We start from the raw sequence: 13,209 nt of genomic DNA on the forward strand, positions 1-13,209 counted from the left end.
CGGGACCAGACCAGACGGGACCGGATTAACCCAAACGAGACCTGACGGCATCGGATGAAATTGAACGAGACCTGGGACCTGGTGGGAGAGGACGGAGCCCGACAGGACCAGACAGGACCTGGTGTAATGGGACGAGGTCAGATGCCGAGGCGCGTGCCCAAAAGGAAAAAGGCAGGACAGAACGGGACCAGGCCGGGCCCGGCAGGTTCCGTTTGATCCCATATGATTCCATATGGTGCCATCTAGCCTTGCCTTGTTACATCCAGTCCTAGTTAGTACCGTTTGGTCCCGCTCGATCCCGCCTAGTTTAGCCTGGTCCCATTCAGTACCGTCCAATCCTGTTTAGCCCTTTTTAGTACCGTCCATTCCCGTCTGGTTCCGTCCGTACCCGTCCGGTCCCGTCCCATCGCGTTTTGCATCTCTTAACACTAACTGTATATGTTTTATAACAGAACCACTTGATCATACCGTTTTAGGAAGCGCAAGGTCCTCTTCGGTGGTACCTGTTTATGTCGCTGTGTAGTGGTTACCGATGGTGCTGTTTTGCACCAGGTTACAAAAGTTTGGAAAGCTATTGTGAACTGACGCCAGTCATCATACATAAGACCACAAAATTTGTTGGGTCTCATCAGGACCAGGAATCTGTTGGGTCTCCTCAGTACTAGGGAATCACTATTCCATGGAAACGTCAGGTGATTATGCCCATACATGAGGTCGCAAGCCTTTCCGATATGCCACAATAATGCCAAAGAGGTTTACTCTGAATCATAAAAATGCTTCCTTGGATTAACTGACAAGAAGCGGAGAGTGAATAACTTTCTGATCATGAACTGAATTACATTTGATTTCACCGAACATTATGTAAACGATTTTTTGGCTTATCACGATTTTCGAAACGTTTTCGAAAAGGTAAGCACATTCTATTAATACCGTTTCAGCTGTGCGAAGCGGGCTCCATGCATGAGCCATTACTCTGGATGTTCTAGTGACGATTTACGGCAAAGGCATCGCAGCTGTGGCTTCCCTTTATTATTGGGGATGTGATTTGTTGCATGTCTATTGATTTCGCAGCTGCAAACGTCATCAAGTTACCAATGCTGGACAGGGCGGCTGGGTCCGTCCCTGCGCCATCCTTAAGGCAGGTCAGCTGGCCTCTCCCCCTCGCCCCGGCAAACGCGCACCGGCTGGCAGGCCGGGCCGCCTCCAGCCGCGCGCCAGGTTTGCACGCAGCTGCGCGACGGCCGTGTAATTTGCGGCCGTTTCCAACGCGCCGGTTGACGGTGCCGTTGTGGCCGGCGGCCGTTAATCACTTCGCGTGTCGGCGGAGGCAAGCGACCAGCGCGCGCCCGGCACCGGCGGCCCGACCTTGACCCCAGCCGTGACCTTGCCCGACTTCCGTCCCGCCGCGGCCGCCGGCCGGCCGCCTGCAACAGCTAGTTATGTCGCCAAATTCGGGCCGTTAGTCCTTGACAACCGGCTGGGGACCTATGAGCCATTACCAGTCAGGTGCCGTTCGGTGGGCACGAGTGACGTTTGAAGGTCATCGCGACGGTTCATGAATGATAATTGTTTAAAAAAGAGTTACTATCGCGCTGACCGATAGCCACGCTCTTCATACGCTTATGCACCGCTGAGCAAGTGCTGGGCAAATGTTGTCGAATTCTCGGTCTAAGCTTTCCTTCTCGGTGATGAACAGCCGCTACAGCGTTTTTAAAGCTTATCTGGGTGAAGATGCGTGACCGCTGCCCCTTATTTCTAACAGGACTAATGCGCACGTTGCCCACAAAGCGGGCAGTCGCAAACGTACGCGCCGTGTAGTGTCGGACCGAGGAGCCTGGTGACAATTGTATTTGCTCATTATGAGACATTATAACACAGTTGCGGCAGACCCGAAGCATAGCATGCACTTAATCGAGACAGGCTTTTCGTAAGGATCACTACCAGCAAATGTATGTGACACAAAAACAAGTCAGGCACATGCAAGACGTGAAGGACCCTCGGGCACAAGTAAAGCTTAGCATGATGGTTTTCCCAGCATTGGCTTAAAGTTACCCTCATCAAATGTTCCCAAAAAGACCATGTTTTGCAGATGTCAGTGTGCCTTTGCCGTTTCTTATTGGCAAAATTCACAGCTATTTGACAGTTTGCTCCCAGCATCAACGTTACCCCAGCTTGGAACTTAAAGGGTACTTATTTTATGAAACGAGGGTTCGGAGAACTGAGAGATTCTCGGATTACTCAAGTACAAGTCTGGTGACGAGGTCTTTGTCAAGTGGCTCTAGCCCCTCTCAAGGTCAATTGCAAGAGCAGTCCATACATCCACCGTCGTCTGCAGAGAAGCCAGGACCTCTGGACAACTCTCTGCAGCGAGAGTTGGGTCAGTCATGGCGTCAGTCCGGTCCGACCGGTCCTGTGGGCTATGCACGCCAGGGGTCCCCTGTCAAGAGGAGGCCTAAAGTTGGGCAACTCGTTTTGTATGTGTATCATGGGTCAGTATCATGCAAGCACGCATGGCTCTGGCCCCAAAGCTTGGGCCAGGATCACACTCACCCTTTGTCTTCATGAACCCGTGCAAAGCTCAATGGTTGTGAAACCATGCAAGTGAGTACCGCTGAACTTAAGACATGCATCGATATACATTCAACTTTGAAAGTTATATCTTTGCAACAATTATAGAAATGTTACACACAAAGACTGCGAAGATTGCCCTCAAGCGCCTGCTGGAGGTAAAGGCCTTAGAAATGACTCCTCAGTCGTTTAAGCAGCACATACCGCAGTTTCAGTAGCAAACAAGCGATTTGCTTGACATCTTCTGAAGAGGAACATTGTTTTGAAGTGAGATCAGATTGCAGACTTACGACATAAATGGTATCCTGCAGGGTAATTTTTGCGTCTACCCTGAGGCAAACGCAATACTGTTTCTTTATTGGGCTATTTTCATGTAATCCATGGACGGATTTGACAATTTGCCAGCCAGGGGCAAGCACAATATGCGATGTCACTCCAATTCACTACCAGAGCATGTGAAGTATGCTGATGGGTATCAAACTCAGGTGGTTTGTGGTCCCCATTTCTGATAGAAATGTCAGTTTAATGGATACGTTTCTCTTGCAAAGACTTTTATGTGTCGTGGTAACTGGGAGATTAGAACAATAATATCCGATGAGTTGACTTGACACAGATATTATGTGACCTAACACAGAGCTTGCATTGCATTGACCTGGCCCGGGCTTAACCCTTGACGTTTGTTAAAATCATGGCGTGTTTCTAGGACGCAAGGAAGCCCTTTTTATTGTGTTACCGGTAACACAGCTTTACGAGGGTGATTTTAAAAGCTAGAGGGCAATGAAGTGAGATAAACGTGCGATCATTTTTAGGATATTTTGCCCAAACCATGACGTCATCAGTTACGGGAAAATGTGATGTCGACTATTTCCGGATGAAATTCCCCAGGGCTATTGATTGGCTTCCTATATTTTTGCTCTAACTATTAGATCCTAAGATACCAGGTAGCATTTTTGCCCTTCTCCCGCGCCACTTCTGTCGGTCGCGGTTGGCGCAACGCCCCAGCTGTGCCGGGATAAGAGAAGTACCGCACACCTTAATTGCGTTGTGGATATATCGCTGCTTGTAGGTCACATTGAAAGGAAGGGAGAATAGACCACCAGAATTAAGAGAGGTGAAAAAACAAAAAGTTTGTCATATTTCCTTCCGATTTTCTTGAAAGGGCGTGGGTAATGATTTATGGACATGAATGCCGGGGTCATCGAAATGGTTGTCCATGTAATGAAAAAACCTACTGGCCATCGATACCTATCTCCTTTCCAAAAACATAACGTTTTAGGCGTAAAGGTTTCGGAATGCTCTCGTGCAAAGTCTGAATATCAAAATGATGTGGTGCATAATTTCTACAGGGCTATGTAATTTGTGAAACACGAACCGAACCAAACAGAAACTCCAATATCAACAAATGCTTACTGTATAGCGCGTATGGCCGAACGGTGAAATGAGCACCTGACGGTGCGGTTGCAATGACATGGTCGGCTTTGAAGCAACCACCACTGCCCATCAGGCCGCTGGTCGGGATCCACGCGTTCACGAACCTGCTTCTCGTTGGGCACGCTTCACCGGGAGCATCCGACAGGCACTTAAAGAAATACGTCGCTGAATCACTGAGGATCTCGCTTGTTGATCAGGCGAGGTTCTCAGTCATTCAGTCAGGCGACGGGCAAAGGTTATGTAAAAGAGAGCATATTGCCTCTTGCGCACGGGGTGCTTGGTCCCATAACGCCATCTAAGTTTATTACCTGACTAAGCCGCAGTGGTGGCACCGATATAGCGAACTCCCGGTGAGATGAGCTGCTGCGTGGACGCAGGACGGAGCGGGAAGTGGTCAGAGCACGGAGCAATCCAACATACAGTGTGTCTGTCAGCAAAAATGTTCTGGTATCAAGGGCTTGAGGGAGAAATGATCTTTCGGCTATTTTCAAAATGCATTGCTTTGCAGATGAAAGCTTCATTTGCGCTCCGTAATGTGGCAACAGCATTTTTCCGGTTGTCAAGCAATCTATTACGATAGTTACGAATTCATTCTAAAATGGGTCACCAATCTGTAGATAATTATAACTGATTGCATTGCAGGTCATGAAGGTCTTTTGACGCAACATCTAGAAAATGATTGTTATGTGATGCAGTTGTTGTCAGCATGAGTTACCAAGACCGATATGGAATGCCTCGTCTTGCTGGGCGCTCACAGTCACACATCAAATTACTTCTGGCATCAAATTGCAAATCATTACCGGCCGACTTATCACTAATCACACACACAAATCACAACCAGTCACAAATCACAATCACTGCTACAGTGGATCGAATTCCCGGACTTTTGCACGGGCGCATTACAAACGCGGATTGAATAAGTTAACCAGCTTGAAAAGAACTAAATGGAAAATTAGACACCGCGGGTTCAGTCGTGGTCGACTTTGCAGAAGCCTACTTCATAGAAGAATGCTTCACGGTGCACTTAAGGGAGCAGCCAGAGAACTTCTGCAGCTTTGTCACTCAGTGATCTTTTCCTGTTGATGAATCGGTTAACGGCCTCCAGAAAGGCTATCGATGACGGTTTATTGTCTCATTCAGTGACTTCACCGCCAAATTGTTGCTTACGTATTTGCAACATACAACAAACTATGGTGCGATAACGAGGAAAACGCATTTTGAGTTTTAAACTGTTTCTCACAGTCTAATATAAAACAGCCATTCTCATTAAATTACACTAAAAACAATGATACTTTGCACGTGTACATATGCGCACAAGCATACGCATGCAAGATTTGGGTCTTGATCTCCCTTTACTAAAAGCTTTACTTCACACAAAAAATCATTCAGCCCCTCGGATACGGCTCCCTGGATACATGTCCCTGGGGGGTCATTTAGCCACGTTTGTGATTTCAGACTATCGACGGATTGTATTACTGCCGGTCGCAAACAAATCATCTAAAGCTTGGCAGCGTCGTAGTAACAAATTATCTAGATTTTCATAGTGCTGGAAAATGTAGGAGCTCCATGGGGACTTTTGCCCAGTGGTGGAAAATGTAGGGGCTCCATGAGGATTTTTGGAGGTGCATACGGCAACAGCATCATCCCCTGGAACAGCACAAATGTGTTGTTTGAGCCAAAAGATAACGGATATTCACATTCAATTGCGGAAGTTAATAAGCACAGTTGCGTGTAACGTCACACATATGAGTAAGGTAATATCGTTACCATTATTCCTTGTAGAATAATCAGGAGAGAGGAGTTTTAGATGCATTTGTATTTCGTCAACATGCGATTATTGAGACCAATAGCAGTAGCAAATTCAAAATGCAAAATATTGCATTTTGACCTTTAAATTTACAACTTATTTTCGTCTTGACATGGGCATGTAGCTGAGATATTAACACATTTATCTCTTCTTTCTCCCGGCTGTTCTCCGAGAAGTAAGTCTAACAGTACCGCCCTATTCACACTGAGACGGACATATGTGCGTGCTGTTGCGTGGCACGACATTACAGTAAGACTGACAAGGGGCGCACAATGACAATCTAGCTTCGGTGGGCCTCTAAGCCCTAATAAGGTAACAGCAACACTGATGCCATCTACAATGCAGTTGTCTTTAGGCTATTGCTGAAAGCGAACGCATTTTTTGTGAATTCTGAAAGCAAACTTGTAGTGCCGCACGCGCGACCTTAATCAGCAAAAAACTAACAGTGACGCGGCCATGTCATAGGAGTTTGCTTATCGTGTCTGCGTCAGACATACCACCACTGAATATTTTTTTTAAAAAAAGTTTCGAAAAGCCTCGGCAAGAAGGGATATGGCGTCACAGATGCCTTTGCAAGCATGGTTTTGCTATAACGAGTTAGCCGCGATTTTATCAACACAAAAGTCTATACAAGCATGTTCTGAGGTCTTTGTGAAGAACTTCTTGCCGGATATCGCTTATAAAACCTGGGCTGTAAGGAGATAGACACCAAAAACTTTTTGGGAAGTTTGGAGAAAATATTGCAATGCTATGTGAAAATGACTGTTAGGTGTCCAACAGAGCGTTAAAAGGCCACCAAAATTCAAGGCTCTACCGTAATTGCTTAAAAACTAATAGATGGGAAAACATGAAAGGACTGTTCTAGTCTTGCCAAACTTGAAACCAATCATTTTGTACAGCGCTCCGGCAAAGCATCAGACTTAATGCAAACACATACAGTAAAGCTAACCTGAAGTAGAAGTGTATGCTTACTATAACACGGAGACTTAGGAATAACAGCTTATCTGTGTAATATCCTGCGACATTTTATGGCTGCTAAGGGCAGTCGCTCGCATAGATTTCAAGTATAACTGGCTGTCCAAAATTTTCAGGAAGGAGGGGAAATTTGGAATTTTTCAGGTGTGGGCAGAAATGTAAATATGTCTGGGTTCACATGGTGGATAGCATCAAATCACATTGCCAAATATGCTGGCGAGAAACATAATCCAAACAATTGAGATCACTGCCATATATCGCTTATACTTGGTCATCTCTAAGGGAACTTTTTCGGCACGTCCGTCCAGGTGACACCGTTTTCAAAGGGGACAAAAGTCCACCCGCCGCATGACCGATACCCATTGAACTACCTCAGGGCATATCTCAGATGTAGTCTTGAGCGACACGGGGCCGATGGCCATACAAGTCAGGAACTCCCATGGGGGGAAGGAGAGGGGGGAGGGGGGCAGATCAGGAGAGTGAACCGGCCATGGATCGCCTGTTCCGCGGCTGATAATGCACTCTCCGAAGTGGTCCTCCAGCATGTCGACTTGCCGCTCTTTGTTGACCACGGCCGCGGACCGTCTGTGCATCGCAAGAATAAATTGTCAATCAATCTTCTGGAACTCATCGCAGGGTATGCTGTCACCCTGAGGCTATTCAGCGAGCTTCCCAATTCAGTGTCTGGTAGCTCCGAGGCCAAGTCCGACAGGTTGAGTGTTAACTGGCCAACTCAGGTGAAAGTGGGTACCGTCGCCGCACGCAGGAAACCGTAATGGGCTTCAGACGCTGTCTTCAGCCAGATGGAAAATGTCGCCCGCTGTTGTGCATCACCTTCTGCTAGCTTCTGGTGAATACCACATTATAATAAAATAGTTTGGGGTCATTTTCCACAATCTGCGCTAAGGTTGTGTAACAGATGCAGACTTCCCGGGATATTTCTTGGACGGATTTGTATAGATCCTTAGTGTTGGCAAACCCAACTTTTGCGATGCCCTCTGTCGCTCCTTTTCGCCGTACCAGTCGAAGTCGTCCTGTGTTTCAGCACGCTTTGGTTCAGCACAGGTGCCTGTTTTAGAAGGCTTTCGAGCAGGCGCAAATATTTTTTTGCGCAAGACACGTATTGGGTTTTGAAGTAAATTGCAAACTGCCTAGGTGCTCCGAACACGCATCGCGTTGACCAATACAAATTAAAAGCTGCTACTTTTTGCTTTGTGTTGAAAATCACCATGATACGGATCTTTTTTTGGGTCACATCAACTAAAACTCCAAGGAGCGTGCTATCGACAGAAACAAGGAAGTCATGTTAATGTGACATGAAACCCTGTCATATGAATGGGTGTAAAAACATGGCGGACCAAGGGGAATATGCCCTCCGTCCCCACTTTTCAAGCGGGGGGGGGGGGGGGGGCGTTGCAGCAATGATCGCAGGCCTGCCCACTTTTTCTGATTTAATGCTTTGCATGGTGTTAAGCTTACTTTTGTGACATAATAAAGATGTAGGCCAAATTATCCAGTTCAACAGCCACCAAACCGCGGTGTACCACAATGCTGCATATAGTAAGTGGTAGCATATTATCCCTCCCTGTGCGGAAGTGGGAATATCTGGGGCCAAACTTCAGGCTGCGCTAGCACCAAAAACTCCCCTTCGTCTTTTTACATAAGCATGTTTTTTCCCTGCCCGCTTGTAGTCAACTCAGCATAGGTTGGTGACGTTCGAGATGAATATCTCCAGCTGACATTTGGCGTGGTCCAGCATGCCGGGCGAAACCCAAGCTTTCGTTTAATGTGGGCGTGTTGCGTTGCCTTGGCGAAAGAGCCCTGATGGTTCTGTCCAGTTGAACACTTACGATACCACGTCAAGTGCCACGATGTTGTGGGCGTTTTCGGTTGGCATCATTAGAACACTTTTTGTCTCACTGATGCATACCTGTTTAGGGACTTTGTGCAACGCCGGAAGAATGTAAGGCGTGTCAGGCGAAGCTTGACTTAACCGACTATGCATTGTAATACGAACACATCTGATCAACTATATGTCAATGATTTTATTTTAGACATACAAAACAAGCCAAAAAGTGCGACGAGCTATCAGCCTAATGTCATATAGGAGCTGTTTTAGCCATCTACGGTTGTAGAAAATCAGTTGACGGTTTGAGGCCGAAAGCTCGTTGTACGCTGACATGTTTTTTGTTTGAAATATAATCATTGTTACGCAGTTTATCATTCTGTTCTTATTATCATGTCTACAGTTATGTCGGAAACCTTCCGCACATGAGCTGAAGAATAAATTTAGCCTCAAAGATGACACATTATGCATGTATATGATGTGCAAGTCATATGCAGAAAGATTACAAGTCCCAAGAATGCTAAGCATTTCAGTGCATATGCTAATCATTTCAGGGCATATGCTAATAATTTCGGTGTATGTGCTTATAGCTTTGATGCATGTGCTAATTGGCGCATATGTTAAGGATTTCGGTGGGTGTAGGCACAATGTAGCGGATGCCATGCAGATGTAAAATAGTGGCGATGCGGTATAAGCATGCAATACGATACCGGACAGTAATATGTTTAGAAAATGCCGGAGGCGGGGAAAACAGCAATAATGCCGAACGGGTTGATAGCAGTGGACACGCCGGGCGCCATGATGTTTGCATCGGGACACACAGAGCTGCCCCGGAGCCTCTGCTTCCAGGCCAACTGATAGTCTTACGGTACGGCCAGGTAGGCGTCTCGTCTACCCAGCAGATTTAGGCGCCCGAAGAACGCGCTCATCAGCTTCAGGAGCGTACCAGGACCTGGAACCGGTTCATGTTCCCCTCCCGTCCCCATCCAACAGACGGAACGGTGAGAATCAAGCTCACTCAGCCCGAAACTGGCACTACCAGTCAAATATGTCTTCATGATCTTCTCAGTCACGGCGCATCTATTAAGGCTTTTGAGCACTACCTAACCACAATTTAGAGCCTACTTCAGCGGTTTTGCAAAACCTTTTCATAATTAACGACGGTAGCAAAATATCAGATCTTTACCACACATCTTCCACGCTTTTTATAACACGAACTTATCTGTATCACCAGCCATTTATGCAGCCATCGAAATATGCGTCAGCATATACATACAAATGTAAGGATACATATGTAATGCATATAGCATACAGGTATATATATATATATATATATATATATATGTTTATCTATACCGGTATTTCAATACCATTTTACCGTGATTTATCCCATAAGAAGCATCGCCTACCGGCGCGCCAAAGAACTTAGACATTATGGCACGCCTGTCCCAGCCTAAGCTAAGTTTTGTAAAGTCTGTCAAGCTAGCAGCATTTTAAAATTAATGGTGTAGATCAATATTCCGGACTCTCACGATCTGGCTGAAAATTGGTAGACTCATCATTTTTATTTTATATGCTGTTACCCAAGAACAGGTGACCAGGAGTACCCCTCTTTCTTGGCATACCGTGTTGCACTGCACTTCCTTTGGCGTTATTGACGTTGGGCTTGCGCGGTGATTGCGCCTGGGTCCTTCTTGAGATAGAGTAGCTCAAGCTTAAAATCTCTTCCATAACTATTCGCAGCAAAATGCCACAAACATTAACCATGGCTCTTAAGACATTGAACAGGCGCTTTACGTTGACAGGCACGAAACCATGCCGTACCACGCATCTTGTCTGATTTCTTTGAAACTGAATATTAGTTTGGTGGCCGCCACATTCTCGTTTAACGAAACAACACGGCATGCTATTGCACAAGAGCTTTTTAGCAATATCATTTGGAGAAAAGTAACATTTCGATGCGTCTTAAAGTTAATTCAAAAGATTTCAGCCGTGCCACAAGTTCGTGGAGACTCGTTACTATGACAACAACAATGAACTTTGTAGAAGTATCAAATCCAACTCTACTGAAATGTTTGGTACATCACAGTCACATCTACTAAATTCCTCCGGCTTACCTACGTTATGTGTTCCAATAGCAAATTTCAGCCAAAATCTTCCAGCATAATGTATTTTGCTGAATGTTATGACTTTAATTTTTCACATGAATTCATGCTATTGAGACAAGCTGCGTTAGCCTAGCAACCTAGCCAATGAAACCCCTTATCTAGTCGGAAATCTTATCCCCCGTGAGTATTTTACTGGTTGACAGATTCACGTAGGCTATAAATCGAGCAACCGCGAATTAAAACCTAGCATGGATTATGCCGTAATGGTGTTCTATATTTGTTGATTGATTGAAGCAGCAGTATTGCTCATTGGGGTTTCGCCTTATAAGACATGATTAGCTAAACTAACTCTTTATCAGTCATGTGGTGCTCAGCAGTTTTTTTTGTGATGCACGATTTATTTAAAGCCAGTCCTCAACAGTGTGCCGCCATGTTTGCGCACGTGCCGGTCACCTCCGCGGCCAACAACGACGATCAGAAGGTCATAAGTTTGCAGCAGGAATATCTAAGCGGTTCTGGTTTCAGGGACAGGGGTTCGCCGGATGCATTTATGGGGCAGGAGCAGAACATTGCATCACTAAGCACCGCAAGTGCCGTACAAGGCATGCAATGCGCGTATCCAGATGTCACCATATCGACGCCCTGCAACATCCAGATCTCACGATATCGACGCCCTGCAACATCCAGATATCACGATATCGACGCCCTGCAACATCCAGATATCACGATATCGGCGCCCTGCACCAGCCATCAGCAAGGAGACTGAGACGAATGGCGAAGTCTGTTAGTCTCACACTGCCAATGTTTTTTAAGCAGAAAGCCGCCCCCTTCCACCATTGTCTCAGAGTGCTGCTCGCGTTGAGCCATGGCATGCTTTTTTTCTCGAAAATACCTCAGCCTTCTCTTTTAAGTTAATGGAAACAGTTTATAGAAGGACCTGTTTGATACTACACTCACCCATTTCAAACCCGTTACGTGTCATCAAATGCATTGACACTGTCACGCCGCATGGTCGTGAAGACTTTATCGCTTTCCGCTAATTTACCAGGCGCCGCAGCCTGGATTGTAAGCCGAGCGGAGACGGCTGCCGGCACCGGCATCAATACAACTATATGGGTAATAGATATGCCAATGACCGACCACCGAATCGCGAGTGTGTACCGGCCGAGAGCCGCGCGGTCGCCGCCTGAGGAGCTAGTATCCTGTGAGGCGAAAGCCCATTGAACAGTGGTGATCATTTAATTGCACATAAAAAAGCCTTAAACTCGGCCACGTCACGAAATATCTTAAAATTACATGCGCTCGTCAGGCAAAGAAGATAATTATGTTAATCACATAGCAAGCATCCGCTGCAGTCATTCCAAAGAGCGGTTAAAATTTTCGGTCAGATAGCGCAATGACTGTTACTTTACGGAGCTGCACGAAAAGACCTCTATGCATGACAGAGGAAACTCCAACTTTTCCTAAAACGCTCGGTTACCCTAAGCTTCTACGACAGATATGTGTATGCAGTATGCTTAATACAAGACTGTATTTTGGTCCTGCATACAAAAGCAAATCAAATCGGCTACATTGAAGAACGGGCAAATGAATACCTGTTAGGCTAGTGCATGTCTTAGGCAGGCAGTTTCTCGAAAGTTTATATTCTGCTGTGATGTGGTTTAAGGATAGATAATTTAGAAATGGGTGCTGTAGCAGACGCCCCACCTGCTTTACACATCAACAAGTGATAATCTATAAACATGAAGCAAAGCAGTCACACGGTCGGTACAATTTATATACATGCAGCAAAGCAGACACACAGCGGGTTCGCAGTCGGCCATGCGGGTGGCGGCCGTTGCTGACGGGCAGCCGCTCCAGGGCCCAGACCCCTGCTCCTGCCCGCCGACGGCGGGCAGGAGCAGGGTTCAGACAAGGAATATCTAAAAAAAAATACCTTAAGTCTGTGATCTAGTTTTTACAGGAGAATCCCCGGTTTTGTGGCTTTGTCACTTTGTTTCTAGGCCCTATTTGGAGCTTCGAAATTTGCTCTTCCCAAAATGCCGTGAGAAAAACTCATCGCTTGAAATGTAGTTGGCAAAATCCAGTATTTTGAAAAAGCCTTACGATTTGAGGATACATTTGATATAAAAAATGCGACCTGTCCGTGCCGGTTTTTTTTTGGGGGGGGGGGCATGTTAGCTGTGGAGGCGGATGCCTTCTCAATGATCCAAAGTGCTTTCCCGCTCTTAAAACTTTACCTTCCCAGTGTAAGCAATGATGAGACGGCAGAATAATTTTAGGAAGCTGGCTATTCTTGTGTGCTGAATGGCATGGATGGGTCGATTAGGCAGGATTGTGCACCGATCAAAAACAGTCACACGTATATATAGAGCACAGCGATAAGGCATGTACTAATCTCCAAAATGTGTTATAGTAAGAACGGCCAAAGTCCTCCATCTCCCCTCCCCTCCCCCTCCTCCTGGACGCCCGGC

The sequence above is a fragment of the Pollicipes pollicipes genome, unplaced genomic scaffold (assembly GCF_011947565.3).
Source record: "Pollicipes pollicipes isolate AB1234 unplaced genomic scaffold, Ppol_2.1 Scaffold_7231;HRSCAF=8579_pilon_pilon_pilon, whole genome shotgun sequence".
Taxonomy (NCBI): domain Eukaryota; kingdom Metazoa; phylum Arthropoda; class Thecostraca; order Pollicipedomorpha; family Pollicipedidae; genus Pollicipes; species Pollicipes pollicipes.